General features: G+C 40.1%; 1 long non-coding RNA gene across 1 annotated transcript in view; it reads left to right on the forward strand.

Annotated features, from left to right (window-relative positions):
- The window catches only part of LOC148001262 (uncharacterized), a 206,613-nt gene that overhangs the window by 157,582 nt on the left and 23,497 nt on the right, over positions 1 to 25,534 (forward strand). The window lies entirely within an intron of this gene.

Here is a 25,534-nt window from a genome sequence, read left to right on the forward strand (position 1 = left end):
ATACGCCTCTGTGTTTGCTGTATTCTGGCTGTGTCTTTCGGGAGAGATCTACATCCGGCTCCTGTCAGTCTGCACTTCTTTGCTTCATCCATCTTGTCTAATTGGATGACTGTATATGCATGGGCCACATGTGGGGCAGGCTCTAAATGGGTGTTCCTTCTGTGTCTGTTTTAATCTTTGCCTCTCTATTCCCTGCCAAGGGTATTCTTGTTCCCCTTTTAAAGAAGGAGTGAAGCATTCACATTTTGATCATCCGTCTTGAGTTTCATGTGTTCTAGTCATCTAGGGTAATTCAAGCATTTGGGCTAATATCCACTTATCAATGAGTGTATACCATGTGTCTTTTTCTGTGATTGGGTTTGCTCACTCAGGATGATATTTTCCAGTTCCAACCATTTGCCTACGAATTTCATAAAGTCATTGTTTTTGATAGCTGAGTAATATTCCATTGTGTAGATGTACCACATTTTCTGTATCCATTCCTCTGTTGAAGGGCATCTGATTTCTTTCCAGCTTCTGGCTATTATAAATAAGGCTGCGATGAACATAGTGGAGCACGTGTCTTTTTTATATGTTGGGGCATCTTGTGGGTATATGCCCAAGAGAGGTATAGCTGGGTCCTCAGGCAGTTCAATGTCCAATTTTCTGAGGAACCTCCAGACTGATTTCCAGAATGGTTGTACCAGTCTGCAATCCCAACAACAATGGAGGAGAGTTCCTCTTTCTCAGCATCCTCGCCAGCATTTGCTGTCACCTGAGTTTTTGATCTTAGCCATTCTCACTGGTGTGAGGTGAAATCTCAGGGTTGTTTTGATTTGCATTTCCCTTATGACTAAAGATGTTGAACCTTTCTTTAGGTGTTTCTCAGCCATTCGGCATTCCTCAGTTGTGAATTCTTTCTTTAGCTTTAACCCCATTTTTTAATAGGGTTATTTGTCTCCCTGTGGTCCAACTTCTTGAGTTCTTTGTATATTTTGGATATAAGTCCTCTATCTGTTGTAGGATTGGTAAAGTTCTTTTCCCTATCTGTTGGTTGCCGTTTTGTCCTAACCACAGTGTCCTTTGCCTTACAGAAGCTTTGCAGTTTTATGAGATCCCATTTGTCGATTCTTGATCTTAGAGCATAAGCCATTTGTGTTTTGTTCAGGAAATTTTTTCCAGTGCCCATGTGTTCCAGATGCTTCCCTAGTTTTTCTTCTAGTTTCAATGTATCTGGTTTCATGTGGAGGTCCTTGATCCACTTGGACTTAAGCTTTGTACAGGGTGATAAGCGTGGTTCGATCTGCATTCTTCTACATGTGGACCTCCAGTTGGACCAGCACCATATGCTGAAAATGCTATCTTTTTTCCATTTGATGGCTTTGGCTCCTTTGTCAAAAATCAAGTGCCCATAGGTGTGTGGGTTCCTTTCTGGGTCTTCAATTCTGCTCCATTGGTCTATCTGTCTGTCTCTGTACAAATACCATGCAGTTTTTAATCACTATTGCTCTGTAATACTGCTTGAGTTCAGGGATAGTGATTCCCCCTGAAGTCCTTTTATTGTTGAGGATAGTTTTAGCTATCCTGGGTTTTTTGTTATTACAGATGAATTTGCAAATTGTTCTGTCTAACTCTTTGAAGAAGTGGATTGGTATTTTGATGGGGATTGCATTGAATCTGTAGGTCGCTCTTGGTAAAATGGCAATTTTTATTATATTACTCCTGCCAATCAATGAGCATGGGAGATCTTTCCATCTTCTGAGGTCTTCTTCAATTTCTTTCTTCAGAGTCTTGAAGTTCTTATTGTACAGATCTTTTACTTGCTTGGTTAAAGTCATACCGAGGTACTTTATATTATTTGGGTCTATTATGAAGGGTGTCGTTTCCCTAATTTCTTTCTTGGCTTGTTTCTCTTTTGTGTAGAGGAAGGCTACTGATTTATTTGAGTTAATTTTATACCCAGCCACTTTGCTGAAGTTGTTTATCAGCTTTAGTAATTCTCTGGTGGAACTTTTGGGATCACTTAAATATACTATCATATCACCTGCAAGTAGTGATATTTTGATTTCTTCTTTTCCGATCTGTATCCCCTTGACCTCCTTTTGTTGTCTGATTGCTCTGGCTAGAACTTCAAGAACTATATTGAATAAGTAGGGAGAGAGTGGGCAGCCTTGTCTAGTCCCTGATTTTAGTGGGATTGCTTCAAGTTTCTCTCCATTTAGTTTAATGTTAGCAACTGGTTTGCTGTGTATGGCTTTTACAACATGTTTAGGTATGGGCCTTGAATTTCTATTCTTTCCAGGACTTTTATCATGAACGGGTGTTGAATTTTGTCAAATGCTTTCTCAGCATCTAATGAAATGATCATGTGGTTTTGTTTTTTCAGTTTGTTTATATAATGGATCACGTTGATGGTTTTCCGTATATTAAACCATCCCTGCATGCTTGGGTTGAAGCCTATTTGATCATGGTGGATGATTGTTTTGATGTGCTCTTGGATTCGGTTTGCCAGAGTTTTATTGAGTATTTTTGCGTCGATATTCATAAGGGAAATTGGTCTGAAGTTCTCTTTCTTTGTTGTGTCTTTGTATAGGTATAAGAGTAATTGTGGCTTCGTAGAAGGAATTCGGTAGTGCTCCATCTGTTTCAATTTTGTGGAATAGTTTGGATAATATTGGTATGAGGTCTTCTATGAAGGTTTGATAGAATTCTGCACTAAACCTGTCTGGACCTGGGCTCTTTTTGGTTGGGAGACCTTTAATGACTGCTTCTATTTCCTTAGGAATTATGTGGTTGTTTAACTGGTTTATCTGTTCCTGATTTAACTTCGGTACCTGGTATCTGTCTAGGAAATTGTCCATTTCTTGCAGATTTTCAAGTTTTGTTGAATGTAGGCTTTTATAGTAAGATCTGATGATTTTTTGAGTTTCCTCTGAATCTGTAGTTATGTTCATTTCCGATTTTGTTAACTTGGACGCACTCTCTGTGTCCTTTCTTTAGTCTGGCTAAGGGTTTATCTATCTCCTTGATTTTCTCAAAGAACCAACTTTTGGTTCTTTTGATTCTTTCTATGGTCCTTTTTGTTTCTACTTGGTTGATTTCAGCTCTGAGTTTGATTATTTCCTGCCTTCTACTCCTCCTGGGTGTATTTGCTTCTTTTTGTTCTAGAGCTTTTAGGTGTGCTGTCAAGCTGCTGACATATGCTCTTTCCTGTTTCTTTCTGCAGGAACTCTGCGCTATGAGTTTTACTCTTAGCACAGCTTTCATTGTGTCCCATCAGTTTGGGTATGTTGTACCTTCATTTTCATTAAATTCTAAAAAGTCTTTAATTTCTTTCTTTATTTCTTCCTTGACCAGGTTATCATTGAGTAGAGCATTGTTCAATTTCCACGTATATGTGGGCATTCTTCCCTTATTGTTATTGAAGACCAGCTTTAGGCCGTGGTGGTCCAATAGCACACATGGGATTATTTCTATCTTTCTGTACCTGTTGAGGCCCATTTTTTGACCAATTATATGGTCAATTTTGGAGAAAGTACCATGAGGAGCTGAGAAGAAGGTATATCCTTTTGCTTTAGGATAGGATGTTCTATAAATATCTGTTAAGTCCATTTGGCTCATGACTTCTCTTATTCTGTCTACGTCTCTGTTTAATTTCTGTTTCCATGATCTGTCCATTGATGAGAATGGGGTGTTGAAATCTCCTACTATTATTGTGTGAGGTGCAATGTGTGTTTTGAGGTTTAGTAAGGTTTCTTTTACATATGTAGGTGCCCTTGTATTTGGGGCATAGATATTTAGGATTGAGAGTTCATCTTGGTGGATTTTTCCTTTGATGAATATGAAGTGTCCTTCCTTATCTTTTTTGATGACTTTTAGTTGAAAATTGATTTTATTTGATATTAGAATGGCTACTCCAGCTTGCTTCTTCTGACCATTTGCTTGGAAAGTTGTTTTCCAGCCTTTCACTCTGAGGTAGTGTCTGTCTTTGTCTCTGAGGTGTGTTTCCGTAGGCAGCAGAATGCAGGGTCCTCGTTGCGTATCCAGTTTGTTAATCTATGTCTTTTTATTGGGGAGTTGAGGCCATTGATGTTGAGAGATATTAAGGAATAGTGATTATTGCTTCCTGTTATATTCATATTTGGATGTGAGGTTATGTTTGTGTGCTTTTCTTCTCTTTGTTTTGTTGCCAAGATGATTAGTTTCTTGCTTCTTCTAGGGTATAGCTTGCCTCCTTATGTTGGGCTTTACCATTTATTATCCTTTGTAGTGCTGGATTTGTAGAAAGATATTGTGTAAATTTGGTTTTGTCATGGAATATCTTGGTTTCTCCATCTATGATAATTGAGAGTTTTGCAAGATACAGTAACCTGGGCCGGCATTTGTGTTCTCTTAGGGTCTGTATGACATCAGTCCAGGAACTTCTGGCCTTCATAGTTTCTGGCGAAAAGTCTGGTGTGATTCTGATAGGTCTGCCTTTATATGTTACTTGACATTTTTTCCCTTTCTGCTTTTAATATTCTTTCTTTATTTTGTGCGTTTGGTGTTTTGAGTCTTATGTGACGGAAGGTGTTTCTTTTCTGGTCCAATCTATTTGGAGTTCTGTAGGCTTCTTGTATGCCTATGGGTATCTCTTTTTTTAGGTTAGGGAAGTTTTCTTCTATGATTTTGTTGAAGATATTTACTGGTCCTTTGAGCTGGGAGTCTTCACTCTCTTCTATACCTATTATCCTTAGGTTTGATCTTCTCATTGAGTCCTTGATTTCCTGTATGTTTTGGACCAGTAGTTTTTTCAGCTTTACATTATCTTTGACAGTTGAGTCAATGATTTCTATGGAATCTTCTGCTCCTGAGATTCTCTCTTCCATCTCTTGTATTCTGTTGGTGAAGCTCATATTGACAGCTCCTTGTCTCTTCTTTTGGTTTTCTATATCCAGGGTTGTTTCCATGTGTTGTTTCTTGATTGCTTCTATTTCCATTTTTAATTCCTTCAACTGTTTGATTGTGTTTTCCTGGAATTCTTTCAGGGATTTTTGTGACTCCTCTTTATGGGCTTCTACTTGTTTATTTATGTTTTCCTGGAATTCTTTCAGGGATTTTTGTGACTCCTCTCTATGGGTTTCTACTTGTTTATTTATGATTTCCTGGAATTCTTTCAGGGATTTTTGTGACTCCTCTCTGTGGGCTTCTACTTGTTTATTTATGATTTCCTCGAATTCTTTCAGGGATTTTTGCGATTCCTCTCTGTAGGCTTCTACTTGTTCTCTAAGGGAGTTCTTCACGTCTTTCTTGAAGTCCTCCAGCATCATGATCAGGTATGATTTTGAAACTAGATCTTGCTGTTTTGGTGTGTTTGTATATTCCGTGTTTGCTTTGGTGGGAGAATTGGGCTCCGATGGTGCCATGTAGTCTTGGTTTCTGTTGCTTGGGTTCCTGCGCTTGCCTCTCGCCATCAGATTATCTCTAGTGTTACTTTGTTCTGCTATTTCTGACAGTGGCTAGACTGTCCTATAAGCCTGTGTGTCAGGAGTGCTGTAGACTTGTTTTTTGTTTTCTTTCAGCCAGTTATAGGGACAGAGTGTTCTGCTTTTGGGCGTGTGGTTTTTCCTCTCTACAGGTCTTCAGCTGTTCCTGTGGGCCTGTGTCTGGTGTTCACCAGGCAGGTCACTTGCAGCAGACAAGTTGGTCTTACCTGTGGTCCCGAGGCTCAAGTTTGCCCGTGGGGTGCTGCCTCCTAGCTCTCCGCCAGCGGCAGCAACCAGGAAGATCTGTGCCGCCCTTTCCGGGAGCTTCCATGCACCAGGGTTCCAGATGGTGTTTGGTGTTTTCCTCTGGAGTCAGAGATGTGTGCAGAGTGCAGTCTCTTCTGGTTTCCCAGGCATGTCTGCCTCTCTGATGGTTTAGCTCTCCCCCCCACGGGATTTGGGTGCAGAAAACTGTTTATCCGGTCTGTCCCTTCAGGTTCCAGCTGTGTCTCAGGCTCAGGGATCCTTCAGCTCTTGGGCCCTCCCCCACGGGAACCGACTTTTTTTCTTTTACTCTGCAACTGCATGTCACCTCATTTAACTAGCACACTTCCTTTAGAAAATGACCACACCTATGTCCAGCCACCCAACACCATCCCAGAGCTTTGCACCTGTTCCTCCATTCTGTTTTGCCTGCTCTCAGCCTGTCTCAACATTTCTCATTTTTATTTTTATCATTATAATGACATTTTAAAATCCTAATCTGAACCTGTTTTTCCTCACTCTTAACTAAAGTGCAGAGAGAGAATAAAGACATTCCTGAGAAAATGAACATCAATTAACATTATTCCTTCTTTAAAGACCTTGCTCCTCAGTATCCTCACACTGCCTGCTTTTACTCTGACCAAATTCTTCCTTTGCATCTCTGTAGGAAAGGTCAGGCATATATGGCCTATTCAAGCCTCATGACCCCACACAGTCCTGTTTGCTTCTTTTCCCCAATAGCCCATATAACTTTTATTTGCCTTATCGATGAACTATATTATTTCAGGTTACATCTATGTTATGATTGCTCTCTCTATCTTATTAGTCCATGGACACATGGCAGACATTAGATATAAGCTCTTCCATTTTCAATGGTGATCCCTGCCTGCAAGGTCATTCAGAATTTTCTTGTTAATTATCTAGGCTTAAACTCTTGGAAAATAGTTCACATTATTTTTATATCTGATGCAACAAAGAATTTAATGAATATTTTTTGTATTTTCTTTTGGACATCCTGATATTGACCTGGATATTATGCAGTAGTAAACCTTCTTGGGTACATCTGTTATTTTTATAATGATTTATTACAATCTTTGTGACTATTAAATTAATACAGATTTTCAAAGTGGAAATTCAATCACTTGTTCGGCATTTCATCAGTAATTTGCAGCTCCTATATGTTAGGAAATACAAATAAGTAAAGTTAAAATGTCTGATAAAAATTTAGTATGAGAATATGAAGGTTTGTGGTAGGGACAATTGATACTCACCAGGAAGCATGCTATAAGAATCGAAAGGCCAACGATCAAATACAACGGCTTCATCTTTGGTAGCTGCTGAACAGTAACATAATGGCTGGTAAGCCTTATATTTTAAAATAAAATGGCAATATGGAACGTGTCCTAACACATGGTGTATAAGTAGTGCTGTATACCTTAATATAATTTTTTTTTATTAACTTGAGTATTTCTTTCTTTTTTTTTTTTTTATTAACTTGAGTATTTCTTATATACATTTCAAGTGTTATTCCCTTTCCCGGTTTCCGGGCAAACATCCCCCTTCCCCCCTCCCCTTCCTTATGGGTGTTCCCCTCCCAACCCTCCCCCCATTGCCGCCCTCCCCCCATAGTCTAGTTCACTGGGGGTTCAGTCTTAGCAGGACCCAGGGCTTCCCCTTCCACTGGTGCTCTTACTAGGATATTCATTGCTACCTATGGGGTCAGAGTCCAGGGTCAGTCCATGTATAGTCTTTAGGTTGTGGCTTAGTCCCTGGAAGCTCTGGTTGCTTGACATTGTTGTACTTTTGGGGTCTCGAGCCCCTTCAAGCTCTTCCAGTTCTTTCTCTGATTCCTTCAACGGGGGACCTATTCTCAGTTCAGTGGTTTGCTCTGGCATTCGCCTCTGTATTTGCTGTATTCTGGCTGTGTCTCTCAGGAGCGATCTACATCTGGCTCCTGTCGGTGTGCACTTCTTTGCTTCATCCATCTTGTCTAATTGGGTGGCTGTATATGTATGGGCCACATGTGGGGCAGGCTCTGAATGGGTGTTCCTTCAGTCTCTGTTTTAATCTTTGCCTCTCCCTTCCCTGCCAAGGGTATTCTTTTTCCTCATTTAAAGAAGGAGTGAAGCATTCACCTTTTGATCATCCGTCTTGAGTTTCGTTTGTTCTAGGGATCTAGGGTAATTCAAGCATTTGGGCTAATAGCCACTTATCAATGAGTGCATACCATGTATGTCTTTCTGTGATTGGGTTAGCTCACTCAGGATGATATTTTCCAGTTCCAACCATTTGCCTACGAATTTCATAAAGTCATTGTTTTTGATAGCTGAGTAATATTCCATTGTGTAGATGTACCACATTTTCTGTATCCATTCTTCTGTTGAAGGGCATCTGGGTTCTTTCCAGTTTCTGGCTATTATAAATAAGGCTGCGATGAACATAGTGGAGCATGTGTCTCTTTTATATGTTGAGGCATCTTTTGGGTATATGCCCAAGAGAGGTATAGCTGGATCCTCAGGCAGTTCAATGTCCAATTTTCTGAGGAACCTCCAGACTGATTTCCAGAATGATTGTACCAGTATGCAATCCCACCAACAATGGAGGAGTGTTCCTCTTTCTCCACATCCTTGCCAGCATCTGCTGTCACCTGAGTTTTTGATCTTAGCCATTCTCACTGGTGTGAGGTGAAATCTCAGGGTTGTTTTGATTTGCATTTCCCTTATGACTAAAGATGTTGAACATTTCTTTAGGTGTTTCTCAGCCATTCGGCATTCCTCAGCTGTGAATTCTTTGTTTAGCTCTGAACCCCATTTTTTAATAGGGTTATTTGTTTCCCTGCGGTCTAACTTCTTGAGTTCTTTGTATATTTTGGATATAAGGCCTCTATCTGTTGTAGGATTGGTAAAGATCTTTTCCCAATCTGTTGGTTGCCGTTTTGTCCTAACCACAGTGTCCTTTGCCTTACAGAAGCTTTGCAGTTTTATGAGATCCCATTTGTCGATTCTTGATCTTAGAGCATAAGCCATTGGTGTTTTGTTCAGGAAATTTTTTCCAGTGCCCATGTGTTCCAGATGTTTCCCTAGTTTTTCTTCTATTAGTTTGAGTGTGTCTGGTTTGATGTGGAGGTCCTTGATCCACTTGGACTTAAGCTTTGTACAGGGTGATAAGCATGGATCGATCTGCATTCTTCTACATGTTGCCCTCCAGTTGAACCAGCACCATTTGCTGAAAATGCTATCTTTTTTCCATTGGATGGTTTTGGCTCCTTTGTCAAAAATCAAGTGACCATAGGTGTGTGGGTTCATTTCTGGGTCTTCAATTCTATTCCATTGGTCTATCTGTCTGTCTCTGTACCAATACCATGCAGTTTTTATCACTATTGCTCTGTAATACTGCTTGAGTTCAGGGATAGTGATTCCCCCTGAAGTCCTTTTATTGTTGAGGATAGCTTTAGCTATCCTGGGTTTTTTGTTATTCCAGATGAATTTGCAAATTGTTCTGTCTAAATCGTTGAAGAATTGGATTGGTATTTTGATGGGGATTGCATTGAATCTGTAGATTGCTTTTGGTAAAATGGCCATTTTTACTATATTAATCCTGCCAATCCATGAGCATGGGAGATCTTTCCATCTTCTGAGGTCTTCTTCAATTTCTTTCCTCAGTGTCTTGAAGTTCTTATTGTACAGATCTTTTACTTGCTTGGTTAAAGTCACACCGAGGTACTTTATATTATTTGGGTCTATTATGAAGGGTGTCGTTTCCCTAATTTCTTTCTCGGCTTGTTTCTCTTTTGTATAGAGGAAGGCAACTGATTTATTTGAGTTAATTTTATACCCAGCCACTTTGCTGAAGTTGTTTATCAGCTTTAGTAGTTCTCTGGTGGAACTTTTGGGATCACTCAAATATACTATCATGTCATCTGCAAATAGTGATATTTTGACCTCTTCTTTTCCGATCTGTATCCCCTTGATCTCCTTTTGTTGTCTGATTGCTCTGGCTAGAACTTCAAGAACTATATTGAATAAGTAGGGAGAGAGTGGGCAGCCTTGTCTAGTCCCTGATTTTAGTGGGATTGCTTCAAGTTTCTCTCCATTTAGTTTAATGTTAGCAACTGGTTTGCTGTATATGGCTTTTACTATGTTCAGGTATGGGCCTTGAATTCCTATTCTTTCCAGGACTTTTATCATGAAGGGGTGTTGAATTTTGTCAAATGCTTTCTCAGCATCTAATGAAATGATCATGTGGTTCTGTTCTTTCAGTTTGTTTATATGATTGATCACGTTGATGGTTTTCCGTATATTAAACCATCCCTGCATGCCTGGGTTGAAGCCTACTTGATCATGGTGGATGATTGTTTTGATGTGCTCTTGAATTCGGTTTGCCAGAAGTTTGTTGAGTATTTTTGCGTCGATATTCGTACGGGAAATTGGTCTGAAGTTCTCTTTCTTTGTTGGGTCTTTGTGTGGTTTAGGTATAAGAGTAATTGTGGCTTCATAGAAGGAATTCGGTAGTGTTCCATCTGTTTCAATTTTGTGGAATAGTTTGGATAATATTGGTATGAGGTCTTCTATGAAGGTTTGATAGAATTCTGCACTAAACCCGTCTGGACCTGGGCTCTTTTTGGTTGGGAGACCTTTAATGACTGCTTCTATTTCCTTAGGAGTTATGGGGTTGTTTAACTGGTTTATCTGTTCCTGATTTAACTTCGGTACCTGGTATCTGTCTAGGAAATTGTCCATTTCTTGCAGATTTTCAAGTTTTGTTGAATGTAGGCTTTTATAGTAAGATCTGATGATTTTTTGAGTTTCTTCTGAATCTGTAGTTATGTTCATTTCCGATTTTGTTAACTTGGACGCACTCTCTGTGTCCTCTCGTTAGTCTGGCTAAGGGTTTATCTATCTTTTTGATTTTCTCAAAGAACCAACTTTTGGTTCTGTTGATTCTTTCTATGGTCCTTTTTGTTTCTACTTGGTTGATTTCAGCTCTGAGTTTGATTATTTCCTGCCTTCTACTCTTCCTGGGTGTATTTGCTTCTTTTTGTTCTAGAGCTTTTAGGTGTGCTGTCAAGCTGCTGACATATGCTCTTTCCTGTTTCTTTCTGCAGGCACTCAGCGCTATGAGTTTTCCTCTTAGCACAGCTTTATTGTGTCCCATAAGTTTGGGTAGGTTGTACCTTCATTTTCATTGAATTCTAAAAAGTTTTTAATTTCTTTCTTTATTTCTTGCTTGACCAGGTTATCATTGAGTAGAGCATTGTTCAATTTCCACGTATATGTGGGCATTCTTCCCTTATTGTTATTGAAGACCAGTTTTAGGCCGTGGTGGTCCGATAGCACGCATGGGATTATTTCTATCTTTCTGTACCTATTGAGGCCCTTTTTTTGACCAATTATATGGTCAATTTTGGAGAAAGTACCATGAGGAGCTGAGAAGAAGGTATATCCTTTTGCTTTAGGATAGAATGTTCTATAAATATCCGTTAAGTCCATTTGGCTCATGACTTCTCTTAGTCTGTCGACATCACTGTTTAATTTCTGTTTCCATGATCTGTCCATTGATGAGAGTGGGGTGTTGAAATCTCCCACTATTATTGTGTGAGGTGCAATGTGTGTTTTGAGCTTTAGTACGGTTTCTTTTACGTATGTAGGTGCCCTTGTATTTGGGGCATAGATATTTAGGATTGAGAGTTCATCTTGGTGGATTTTTCCTTTGATGAATATGAAGTGTCCTTCCTTATCTTTTTTGATGACTTTTAGTTGGAAATTGATTTTATTTGATATTAGAATGGCTACTCCAGCTTGCTTCTTCTGACCATTTGCTTGGAAAGTTGTTTTCCTGCCTTTCACTCTGAGGTAGTTACTGTCTTTGTCTCTGAGGTGTGTTTCCAGTAGTCAGCAGAATGCAGGGTCCTCGTTGCGTATCCAGTTTGTTAATCTATGTCTTTTTATTGGGGAGTTGAGGCCATTGATGTTGAGAGATATTAAGGAATAGTGATTATTGCTTCCTGTTATATTCATATTTGGATGTGAGGTTATGTTTGTGTGCTTTCATTCTCTTTGTTTTGTTGCCAAGACGATTAGTTTCTTGCTTCTTCTAGGGTATAGCTTGCCTCCTTATGTTGGGCTTTACCATTTATTATCCTTTGTAGTGCTGGATTTGTAGAGAGACATTGTGTAATCTTGGTTTTGTCATGGAATATCTTTGTTTCTCCATCTATGTTAATTGAGAGTTTTGCTGGATACAGTAACCTGGGCTGGCATTTGTGTTCTCTTAGGGTCTGTATGACATCAGTCCAGGATCTTCTGGCCTTCATAGTTTCTGGCGAAAAGTCTGGTGTGATTCTGATAGGTCTGCATTTATATGTTTCTTGGCCTTCCCTAACTGCTTTTAATATTCTTTCTTTATTTTGTGCGTTTGGTGTTTTGACAATTATGTGACGGGAGGTGTTTCTTTTCTGGTCCAATCTTTTTGGAGTTCTGTAGGCTTCTTGTATGTCTATGGGTATCTCTTTTTTTAGGTTAGGGAAGTTTTCTTCTATGATTTTGTTGAAGATATTTACTGGTCCTTTGAACTGGGAGTCTTTACTCTCTTCTATACCTATTATCCTTAGGTTTGATCTTCTTATTGAGTCCTGGATTTCCTGTATGTTTTGGACCAGTAGCTTTTTCAGCTTTACATTATCTTAGACAGTTGAGTCAATGATTTCTATGGAATCTTTTGCTCCTGAGATTCTCTCTTCCATCTCTTGTATTCTGTTGGTGAAGCTTGTATCTACAGCTCCTTGTCTCTTCTTTTGGTTTTCTATATCCAGGGTTGTTTCCATGTGTTCTTTCTTGATTGCTTCTATTTCCATTTTTAATTCCTTCAACTGTTTGTGTTTTCCTGGAATTCTTTCAGGGATTTTTGCGATTCCTCTCTGTAGGCTTCTACTTGTTTATTAATGTTTTCCTGTGTTTCTCTAAGGAAGTTCTTCACGTCTTTCTTGAAATCCTCCAGCATCATGATCAAATATGATTTTGAAACTAGATCTTGCTTTTCTGGTGTCTTTGGATATTCCATGTTTGCTTTGGTGGGGGAATTGGTCTCCGATGATGCCAAGTAGTCTTGGTTTCTGTTGCTTGGGTTCCTGCGCTTGCCTCTCGCCATCAGATTATCTCTAGTGTTACTTTGTTCTGCTATTTCTGACAGTGGCTAGACTGTCCTATAAGCCTGTGTGTCAGGAGTGCTGTAGACCTGTTTTCCTGTTTTCTTTCAGCCAGTTATGGGGACAGAGTGTTCTGCTTTCACGCGTGTAGTTTTTCATCTTTACAGGTCTTCAGCTGTTCCTGTGGGCCTGTGTCTTGAGTTTACCAGGCAGCTTTCTTGCAGCAGAAAATTTGGTCTTACCTGTGGTCCCGAGGCTCAAGTTCGCTCATGGGGTGCTGCCCACGGGCTCTCTGCAGCAGCAGCAACCAGGAAGATATGCACAGCCCCTTCCGGGAGCTTCAGTGCACCAGGGTTCCAGATGGCCTTTGGTGTTTTCCTCTGGCGTCCGAGATGTGTGTGCAGAGAGCAGTCTCTTCTGGTTTCCCAGGCTTGTCTGCGTCTCTGAAGGTTTAGCTCTCCCTCCCATGGGATTTGGGTGCAGAGAACTGTTCATCCGGTCTGTTTCCTTCAGGTTCAGGCGGTGTCTCAGGCAGGGGTCCTGCCGCTCCTGGGCCCTCCCCCACGGGAGCCCAGAGGCCTTATACAGTTTCCTCTTGGGCCAGGGATGTGGGCAGGGGTGGGCAGTGTTGGTGGTCTCTTCTGCTCTGCAGCCTCAGGAGTGCCCACCTGACCAGGCGGTTGGGTCTCTCTCTCACGGTGTCTGGGAGCAGAGAGCTGCTGCAGGCCGGGATCCGCGGGTGTGGCACTTCCGGTAAACACAGGACATGCCTGGTCCTAGAGGAATTCTGCCTCTCTGTGTCCCGAGCTCACCAGGCAGCTTTCTTGCAGCAGAAAAGTTGGTCTTACCTGTGGTCCCGAGGCCGAGGCTCAAGTTCGCTCGTGGGGTGCTGCCCACGGGCTCTCTGCAGCGGCAGCAACCAGGAAGATCAAGTAGCTCCTTATTAAGAATGTGAAAGAACCATAGGATACAGGAAGGAGAAAAGGGAATTTCAGACTTTGGTGGACTCACTATCCTAAGTGATCAACATGAATACTGTTCTGTTTCTTGTGTAAGTTTTCAAAATGTGATTTATTTTATGACTCATGGACTCATCATAAGTAGGTACTTATTCTCACAGTGATAAAACAAGAATATCTTATAAGCAGCCCACTAAAATGCTACCTCTGAATGATGGGCAACTTTTAACATGAAGTGAAAGGGCTTCATATTCCCAGGTTCCTACCTTGGAGAAACTTCTGAGCAGGGAAATGTGCTGGTCAGAAGCACCCTGGTCAGTTAATTTTGAGTGGTGGAATATGGAGGACCAGATGCCTCAGCTCTTATATATCTTGTAGGACAATTTCATTGGCAATAAAGAGACACAATTTGGAAGATAAATCAACTTCAGCTGATGCTTCACAGACAGGAAGCATCCTTGCCAAGTTGGCAGTATGTTCCTGCAGTTTTATCAGTTCTGAATATCCTCACTCACTCTTGTTTGAAGCTTCCTTGGGAAGCTGTACAGTGAGTCAAAATGTGATGTTGTTTCAGATAAATTCAGGGGGACAGTAGGGACATATTCTTCAAGGGAAAAAAGAGATGAATTATTCATTGTGCTTATTTTATATGACATCTTTTCTTATTTGTTAATCTCATGATATTTGCTCTGTCATCCTAAAAATAATGTTACATAGGAAGTACAAATACTTAAGAAACTAAATTTTCTAGTGAGTATAAGAGAGCATATAATAAGATAAATGATAAAGAGCATTAAAATCACTACTGAATACATGTTGCTCTATTGCTATATTACAGTCACACACATTCTCTCTCTCTCTCTCTCTCTCTCTCTCTCTCTCTCTCTCCCTCTCTCTTCAGGATACCACGCTAATATTATCCATAATTTCTAAAATGAATGACTCATCTTCTTAGGTAGTCTGGATTTCAGTTTAAGGTTTTAATCTTAAATAATGAAGTAGTGTTATAATTTTGAATTTGCAGGATTTTACCCATGTGGTCTCATGTATTTTTCTCACATTTATACAAAGGTGACTTAGCAGAGCTGCTTGTGTTTAGTACTGGTACTGAACCCAGAGCCTGGTATTTCCACCAGGCTTAAGGTTTTTGTTTGTTTGTGTTCACTTTTTGTTTTTTAAATTTGGGCCAGTGTGTCATTAACGTTGCTTGGGCTGAACTGCTATAGTGTATGTAGGTCATTGTTCCTCAATTTTCCTAGTGCTGTGTCCCTTTTCATATACTTCTTCATGTTTTGGTGACCAACAACCATGTTTTTTTGTACTTCATAACTGTTATGAATTATAATGTAAATTCTTCATGTTTAAAATATCTGATATGTGTTCCTGAGTGATCGTTACCCACAGGTTGAGAACCCCTGGTCTAGACAGCCTTGGAAGTATAAATATCTACTGAGCGGCCATGGCTACAGCTTTTTGCCAGCAAATCAAGATGAGAAAATATTTTAAAATAATCCAAACACACACACACACACGCGCGCACACACACACACACACACACACACACACACACACACACACACAGACACACACACACACACGCACAACCATGAGTTTGGTTTGAGATTTTGCCTAAATACTGTGAAAATAAACTTGCAAAGACTTGTCAGAAAACCAAACCCAAACCAAACAAAAGCAAAGAAATCCAAACAACACTAGATGAGACAAAATAACGTTTACATAATAACATTGAGTTAGTTTTGTGTTGTCATAATTCTTCGTGGGTATTGACCCTGCCCTGAAGAATGGCTGATACACACAGTGAGACACATTTGGAGAAAATGTCAATCACGCATTATTTGTAAATAGCTTCCAGGTAGTGATAGGAAGCCCATGCATATTCCCTGTCTCAGTACAAGGAGTTCATTGGGCTTGAATCCCTGTAGGCATTGCATGTGTTGGCTTGATGTGTTTCAGCCCTGATGCGTATGGAAGACCCTGTTCTCTTGGAATCTCCAATCTCCTCTGGATCTTACAATCTTTCTGCATGGGTATGAAGGGAGGCTTTGATGAAGACATCATACTTAGGATGAGTGCTCCAAAGTCTTTCATTCCTTGCACACTGTCCTGTTGCGGGTCAGTGTATTAGTTCAAATCTACTGTGAGAGGAAGCCTTTCTAAGGAGGACTGGTGAGACTTATACATTGGTATATCAGTATATCAGTATGAGTTTGTACATCGCTGTGTTCTTTTATGAGAATAAAACTATTAGATTTTCCCTAAGGGCCATGACCCATCTAATCAGATTTTGACCAGTTTTTGCAGTGTCAATTATTGGTTCTATCTCATACTTTGGGCCTTAAATCCAGTTAACATGTGGTTGGTTCCTCCAATAACCTTTGTGGCACAATAGTGTTGTCTGCACTATTTCATACACAAAAATCTCTCTTATATGTCACCAAAGAAAAAGAGAGGAGTACATGTTGACAAAGAGAAAAGTAATCACTAATTCATGGCTTTCAATGATTGGACCTAATACTCTCTAGAAAAATACTTTCATAGAGCTGTGTCTCTTGTCACAGGAAGTCCCAAGGACAGAAGAATCATGCTATTGCATTGACACAAACTTATGCAGTAGGTGATAATATTTTTCTAATATATTTAGATTAGCACACTTACACACAGCAATACAATAATTTTTGATATTCGTTGTCATTTGCCCTGACATCAGATACTTAATTCTGTTTAAATGTAGACACAAAACTGTTATTTCCTATTGGGAAATTATACCAATAATTTTGCATTACTTATTCATATTAAAAAGATTCTAGTTTAACGCTTTCCTAAATATTTATCACACTTTAGATGTCATAGAATGCTTTAAAAATTCTGTAGAAAATGGAAATATCCCATTGCCTTGACTGTAAACATCTGGCCTTGTCAGATGTGTTTAGGGGTGAAGTTGGCAGATCAGAGAAACCCTACACATCTGATTTCTGCGAATTTTTGCAAAATTCTACACTGAAATTTTCCAAGGATGTTGAAATTTCCAAGCATCCAAAGTTAGCAGGAAAATGAAATCAGCCCAAAATCTATAGTATCAACAAAGGACAGTTATAGCAATTATTTATGAAGATCATCTTTCCTTCCTCCTAAAATTTACAAGGAAATCCCCCTTATGTTCATGCCGGAAGGTTCTTTCTTTATATGAAGCAGAAAGTGGTCTTTTAGTATAACGGGAATGTCTTAAGCTCATGAATACAAACAAACACACTATTTCTTGCTAAACGTGCTATGTAAATCAAACAATTTCACTTCTCTTAATTTTTTAACAGTATTCATGTATTCATTTTAATTTTTATTTAATTGTTTTGAAAACATCAAGGAGCTGGAAAATATCATCTTGAGTGAGCTAACCCAATCAGAGAAAGACATACATCGTATGCACTCATTGATAAGTGGCTATTAGCCCAAATGCTTGAATTACCCTAGATGCCTAGAACAAATGAAACTCAAGACGGATGATCAAAATGTGAATGCTTCACTCCTTCTTTAAAAGGGGAACAAGAATACCCTTGGCAGGGAAGAGAGAGGCAAAGATTAAAACAGAGACTGAAGGAACACCCATTTAGAGCCTGCCCCACATGTGGCCCATACATATACAGCCACCCAATTAGACAAGATGGATGAAGCAAAGAAGTGCAGACCGACAGGAGCTGGATGTAGATCGCTCCTGAGAGACACAGCCAGAATACAGCAAATACAGAGGCGAATGCCAGCAGCAAACCACTGAACTGAGAATAGGACCCCCGTTGAAGGAATCAGAGAAAGAACTGGAAGAGCTTGAAGGGGCTCGAGACCCCATATGTACAACAATGCCAAGCAACCAGAGCTTCCAGGGACTAAGCCACTACCTAAAGACTATACATGGACTGACCCTGGACTCTGACCTCATAGGTAGCAATGAATATCCTAGTAAGAGCACCAGTGGAAGGGGAAGCCCTGGGTCCTGCTAAGACTGAACCCCCAGTGAACTAGACTGGTGGGGGGAGGGCGGCAATGGAAGGATGGTTGGGAGGGGAACACCCATAAGGAAGGGGAGGGGGAAGGGGGATGTTTGCCCGGATACCGGGAAAGGGAATAACACTCGAAATGTATATAAGAAATACTCAAGTTAATAAAAAAAAAAAAGAATAGCACTAGAGGTACAGCACACCAAACCTTTCTCTTTCCCCTTTCTAATGTCTGTTCTCTGCAACACACACATTAGGAACATCAGCATATGTGGGACATATTAAAAGAATTAAGGCCAGGCACAGGCTTAAGGGGTAGTTTACCATTTTACTATCACACACACACACACACAAACACACACACACACAAACACACACACACAAACACACACACACACACACACACACATATGTATATATATATATATATGATCCTATGAAAAAACAAATCCATAGCTAGAGTACCTCTAAATAAAGTGATCTACAGAACCAAGAGTCCAAAGCTTTATATAAGGAATTCTTGAAATTATGGAATTACATTTAGAAATAGTGTTTGTCATATTCCTAAAGAGAATTTGTAGTCTGTACAAAATTAACAGTTTCCTCTCATGATTTTAAAAATGTAACTTTTTTAGGTTATGGTGTCTCTTAGGGCAAGTCTAAATTTTTACTTCTTCATTGTAACTAATATCATAATTCTTCATATACCTCGTCCTTCACATGTATAGACTGTTTTCATGGTTTCTAAGGTTGTAAGTATTACTAGCATTTTGGAGATTTTAAGTATTTAGACAAAGACTTTCTTCTTGTCAGTGTCCTCTGCATAACATCTCAGCTGTGCTCACAGTACTTATTCTGTGTCAGCATTTGAAAATGATCTGACATGAGAGTTCTTCCCTAGGACTAGCTTTCATGATTGCACAGAGTAGAATGTAGGATTCTAAGAGAGGAGAGCAACCAACACCCTTACTCAGCTATGATGCCCATGAACCACATCAATGGTCACTTTGGCATTGTGACTTTATGATGCAGTAGTGCTACATGTACCTTGGTAACCAAGAGCTTAGTTGGACTTAAGGCCCATTCTACAAGAGGCAGTCATTTCTGGTACTGGATCTCTGTCACTACCCAAAGCTCCAGAAGTCAGGATTTTTGAGGAGATCCTATAACCAACACTTTAGCAAACCACAGTATTCCCCAACTTCGTGCTTAATATATATTTGTCTGCACAGGTCAGTGAAGTTCTCATGACTCATTAAAATAATTCCTTTTTTTAACTGAGGGAGAACATTAAAGCAAACCAGTATAAACACAATGCAGAAAACCAGATCCTGTGTGTTGCCCAGTGACATCTGATACCTAAACAGCACAGATCTACACCTTAGATCCACAGATCCTTGAAGAAGGAGAGGAGAGACTGTAAGTGCCAGAGGAGCAGGATGCTTTCTCTGACACTGGGCTTCTTATAAACATCAGAGAAGCTATACTCATGAAGTCTCATCAACATGGCCATCTAATCAGGACCTGGGAAAGGATGACATCAGTAGTCATCTTAACATGGAAGAGGGAAAGCTCACGAAGACTCAATGTGAGACAAGGAAATGCAGACATCAAAGGGGTGGTGAAAGTGGACAAATTGTTTTGGTCATAGAAGAGTCTCCCAATTGGACAATCAATCTAAATCAGTCATCCCTGAGATCATACACATACAAGATACACTACTCACACTGAGCACGTTGTGTTTATCTGCTTTGGAATAGCTGTTATGAGAGTTAATACGATATGAGGCTATGACTTTTACAGAGATCAAAGAATGGCATTTGGTAAGCTTTGGCAACAGTGTAGGGAAATGTGAAAGTGAAGTGATCATAACTGTCAAAAACAAAATTTATCTTTTTGCTTGGTCTAGGAAGAATTTCAAATGCCTTCTCGAGGATATGTATATGCTCTGGTCAGTAAGCGAGGCTGTTGAAGAGACTTGATACCTATTTCATTAGGTATTGTTGGCAGGTCCTGGAATGAACTGTGGATGGATCTTAAAACAACAAATGATTCTTTTGTTTAAAATTTACACACATTATCATTGCTATATAAAAACAAATACTATGTTTATATATTTATTAATTATGCATAAAGATACAATTATTTATATAAAAAGTTAATAAAGAAAAAGTGTCCATGAATTTTCAAGACTAGAATTTGTTAAATTTGGTGTTGGGGATTTAGCTCAGCGCAAGGCCCTGGGTTCTGTCCCCAGCTCCGAAAAAAAAAAAAAAGAAAAAAAAAGAATTTGTTAAATTTAAAGGGACAAACCACATGAAGTTCAAGGAGAAGGATGACCAACGTGCAGATATTTTGGTCCTTCTTAACAGGGGAAACAAAAATATTCAGAGGAGGAGATATGGAGATAAAATTTGAACTGAGACTGAAGGAATGGCCATTCCGAGGCTGCTGCACCTGGGGATCCAGCCCATATGTGTCACCAAACCTAGACAATATTGATGAAACCAAGAAGTGCATGCTGATAGGAGCCTGATATAGCTGCCTGCTGAGAAGCTCAGCCAGTGCATGACAAATACAGAGGGTAGTGCTAGCAGCAAGCCATTGAACTGAGAACAGGGACCCTATTAGAGGAGTTAGAGAAAGGGTTGCAGGAGCTGAAGGGGCTTGTAAGAACAACAATACCAATCAACCAGAGCTCCCAGGGACTAAACCACCATCCAAAGATACACACGGATAGACTCATGGCTGCAGCTGTATGTATAACAGATGATGGCCTTGTTGGGCACCAATGGGAGAAGCCATTGGTCCTGACATGGATGAACAACACCTCTCCTTAATATAGGGGAAAGTCAGGGTGGGGAGTCAGGAAGGGGTGTTGTTAGGGAGGGGAAACACCCTCATAAAAGAAGGGGAAGAGAGGATGGGATGGGCGCTTATGGATGGGAAACTGGGAAAAGGAATAACATTTGAATGTAAATAAAAAAATCAAATAAAAAAAGGAAAGGGTAAGAAGTGTACCTCACTTCTCATTGATTGTGCAAAGGAATCTGAAGTCACACAAGCACACATGCACACATATATCTCAAACATACAGTGAGTATGCATCCGTAAATCTATTAGGAAATACGTTAGCATTTTTTTTTAATCAACCGTTTGCACTGTCTTCTTGTAGGTTGGTATACTGACCTTAGAGTGCTGTGAATCCTAGTTGTTGGTAGTGCTGCCACCCACAGTAAGAGTGATGAAATCTCTACCTGTTGCATTTTGTCTCATGTAACATTGTTGGAGGTAACTAGTGTAGTGATTGGAGTATTGTTACTTTATTTGTTGGAGTACTGTCTGTAGAAGCTGGAGTGATATTATCTGAAGCATATGGGTTATTGCCTCCTGCTTCAGTTGGAGCAGTGTCATGTTTGGTAGTTGAGACAGTCTCAGCTGCCACACCATTTGTGGACGTATAGGCTTGAGGTTGCTAGGAGGTGTGATTGTTTTTGCATCTATACATTAGTTGACAGAAGCAGCAGAAACGGTTGTGATGGCAACCATAGTAGGAGCATCAGAATTGGCTTCCACATTGTCATAGGGTGGCTTGCAGTGCTGGTTCTTGGGTGGTTAGTAGGAGAGGAAGATAAAGAGGAGGGCTGCAGGGTATCTTGGAGAAGAGCCCAAGAGTAAAGGACAAGGGTTCATGTCTCCAAGAGAACAGGAAACAGGTAGTGGCATCAACCAAGTAGTTAAAGTGTTCGTAGTTCCCATACTCTTTCAGGTTCATTTGCTTCCCCACAGGTTTTAGAATTGTATGAGGTGTAGATTTAGATAGTGTAATTCTCTCTTCAGAAATGAGCATAGTCATCAGAGAGAACACACACAGATCAAAATAAAAGTAAATTATATCCCAATATAGAAAGAGGAACACTCCTCCATTGTTGGTGGGATTGCGGACTGGTACAACCATTCTGGAAATCAGTCTGGAGGTTCCTCAGAAAATTGGACATTGAACTGCCTGAGGATCCAGCTATACCTCTCTTGGGCATATACCCAAAAGATGCCCCAACATATACAAAAGGCACGTGCTCCACTATGTTCATCGCAGCCTTATTTATAATAGCCAGAAGCTGGAAAGAACCCAGATGCCCTTCAACAGAGGAATGGATACAGAAAATGTGGTACATCTACACAATGGAATATTACTCAGCTATCAAAAACAACGGCTTTATGAAATTCGTAGGCAAATGGTTGGAACTGGAAAATATCATCCTGAGTGAGCTAACCCAAACACAGAAAGACATACATGGTATGCACTCACTGATAAGTGGCCATTAGCCCAAATGCTTGAATTACCCTAGATGCCTAGAACAAATGAAACTCGAGACGGATGATCAAAATGTGAATGCTTCACTCCTTCTCTAAAAGGGGAACAAGAATACCCTTGGCAGGGAAGAGAGAGGCAAAGATTAAAACAGAGACTGAAGGAACTCCCATTCAGAGCCTGCCCCACATGTGGCCCATACATATACAGCCACCCAATTAGACAAGATGGATGAAGCAAAGAAGTGCAGACCGACAGGAGCCGGATGTAGATCTCTCCTGAGAGATACAGCCAGAATACAGCAAGTACAGAGGCGAATGCCAGCAGCAAACCACTAAACTGAGAATAGGACCCCCGTTGAAGGAATCAGAGAAAGAACTGGAAGAGCTTGAAGGGGCTCGAGACCCCATATGTACAACAATGCCAAGCAACCAGAGCTTCCAGGGACTAAGCCACTACCTAAAGACTATGCATGGACTGATCCTGGACTCTGACCTCATAGGTAGCAATGAATATCCTAGTAAGAGCACCAGTGGAAGGGGAAGCCCTGAGTCCTGCTAAGACTGAACCCCCAGTGAACTAGACTGTTGGGGGGAGGGCGGCAATGGGGGGATGGTTGGGAGGGGAACACCCATAAGGAAGGGGAGGGGGGAGGGGGATGTTTACCCGGAAACCAAAGAATTATTATTACGTATTAAATAAATTAAAAAAAAGTTTAAAAAAATACAATAAAAAAAATTAAAGTGTATCTCTTTAAATGTATTAATACTCAGGAATAAAAAATATGAGCTATTTGTACATGTAAAACATGAATGCCAAAATAATCATGTTAAGTGCAAGAGACTAAATTTTAAAGGGTATATATTATATAATTGAATTTAAGTAAAATGCTAGAAAATATGAAAAAAAATTATATCCCAATATATGCCCCATCTCATTCTGACCTCATTGCTTCTTTAGAAAGGCAAGTTTATATGAAAGTTTGGTTCAAGTCCAACAGTCCCTTGGTAATTTTGGGGGCCTCTTCCTAGGGCTTTTGGTGCATGCCATGAATTGTAGATATTCAAGGGTTCCATTTAAACCATGTACAATTTCCTTTAACTTGTGTACGTTCTTACACTCATTAAACAAGGTTAGGATTGGTGATAATTCCCACAATAATACGAATGCTGTGTATTATAGCTGCTGTAGATTATAACAGTGCATGATAGAATAAAACATGCACTGTACACATGTAATATATTTTGTTGAGACTTTTACATGCAAACTTGTAATGTAGCACACTTGTTTTGTCCAAGATAATGTTACATCCTATTCGTTCACTTTCAGGAATTGCTGTATTGATATACCAACATGTTCTGTGGTTAGTAATTAGTTGATGGTTGACACTCACGGGGTATCATACCTTTTCATCTCTTTTCATGATTGTATTTTAGACCTGTATTTCCCTTAAATGATTACTGTGTCTTCTGGAACAAGGGTTCTGGAAAAATTAACTTTATACAAATAACACAGTAGGGAGTGCATCGTCAGCATGATGACAGCAGTAGATGCTGTATAATGCTTCCCTACTCTTTTTTATTCCATCATTATTAACTTGGGTATTTCATATATACATTTCAATTTTTATTCCCTTTCACAGTTAGGGGGGCAACATTCACCTAAACCCTTCCTGTCCCCTTTGCTATGGGTGTTCCTCTCCCCATCCTTCCCCAATTACCGCCCTGCTCTCAACAATCACATTCACTGGGGGGTTCAGTCTTGGCAAGACCAAGGCCTTTTCCTTCCACTGGTGTCCTTACAAGGCTATTCATTGCTACCTATGAGGTTGGAGTCCAGGATCAGTCCATGTATAGTCTTTAGGTAGTGGCTTAGTCCCTGGAAGCTCTGTTTGGGTGGCATTGTTGTTTATATGGGGTCTCAAGCCCCTTCAAGCTCTTCCAGTCCTTTCTCTGGTTCCTTCAACGGGGGTCCCGTTCTCAGTTCAGTGGTTTGCTGCTGGCATTCGCCTCTGTGTTTGCTGTATTCTGGCTGTGTCTCTCAGGAGAGATGTACATCCGGCTCCTGTCTGCCTGCACTTCTTTGCTTCATCCATCTTGTCTAATTGGGTGGCTATATATGTATGGGCCACATGTGGGGCAGGCTCTGAATGGGTGTTCCTTCTGTCTCTGTTTTAATCTTTCCCTCTCTATTCCATGCAAAGGGTATTCTTGTTCCCCTTTAAAAGAAGGAGTGACACATTTGCATTTTGGTCATGATTCTTGAGTTTGACATGTTCTGTGAATCTAGTGTAATTCGAGCGTTTGGGCTAATATTCACTTTTCTTTTTTTTTTTTTTTTTGCTTCTTTTTTTCGGAGCTGGGGACCGAACCCAGGGCCTTGCGCTTCCTAGGCAAGCGCTCTACCACTGAGTTAAATCCCCAACCCTTAATATTCACTTTTCAATGAGTGCATACCATGTGTGTTTTTCTGTGATTGGGCTACCTCACTCAGGATGATAATTTCCAGTTTCATCCATTTACATCTGAATTTCATAGTCATTGTTTTTCATAGCTGAATAGTATTCCATTGTGTAGATGTACCACATTTTCTGTTGCATTCCTCTGTTGCAGGGCATCTGGGTTCTTTCCAGCTTCTGGCTACTATAAATAAGGCTGCCATGAACACAGTGGAGCATGTCTCTTTGTTATATGTTGGAGCATCTTTTGTGTTTATGCCCAAGAGAGGTATAGCTGTGTCGTCAGGTAGTTCAATGTCCAATTTTCTGAGGAACCTCCAGACTGATTTCCAAAATGGTTGTACCAGTCTGCAATCCCATCAACAATGAAAGAGTGTTCCTCTTTCTCCACATCCTCACCAACATTTGCTGTCTCCTGAGAGTTTGATCTTAGCCATTCTCACTGCTGTTAGTTAAAATCTCAGGGTCATTTTGATTTGCATTTCCCTTATGACTAAAGATGTTCAGCATTTTTTTAGATGTTTCTCAGCCATTTGGCATTCCTCAGCTGTGAATTCTTTGTTTAGCTCTGAACCCCATTTTTAATAGGGTTATTTGTCTCCCTGCAGTCTACCTTCTTGAGTTCTTTGTATATTTTGGATATAAGCCCTCTACCAGTTGTAGGATAGGTAAAGATCTTTTCCCAATCTGTTGGTTGCTGTTTTGTCCTAACAACAGTGTCCTTTGCCTTAGAGAAGCTTTGTAGTTTTATGAGATCCCATTTGTCGATTCTTGATCTTAGAGCATAAGCCATTGGTGTTTTTTTCTGGAAATTTTCTCCAGTGCCCATGTGTTTGAGATACTCCCCACTTTTTCTTCTATTAGTTTCAGTGTGTGTGGTTTGATATGGAGGTCCTTGATCCACATGGACTTAAGCTTTGTACAGGGTGATAAGAATGGATTG

The sequence above is a fragment of the Rattus norvegicus genome, chromosome 14, assembly GCF_021556685.1.
Source record: "Rattus norvegicus strain SHRSP/BbbUtx chromosome 14, alternate assembly SHRSP_T2T, whole genome shotgun sequence".
NCBI classification, from domain to species: Eukaryota; Metazoa; Chordata; class Mammalia; order Rodentia; family Muridae; genus Rattus; species Rattus norvegicus.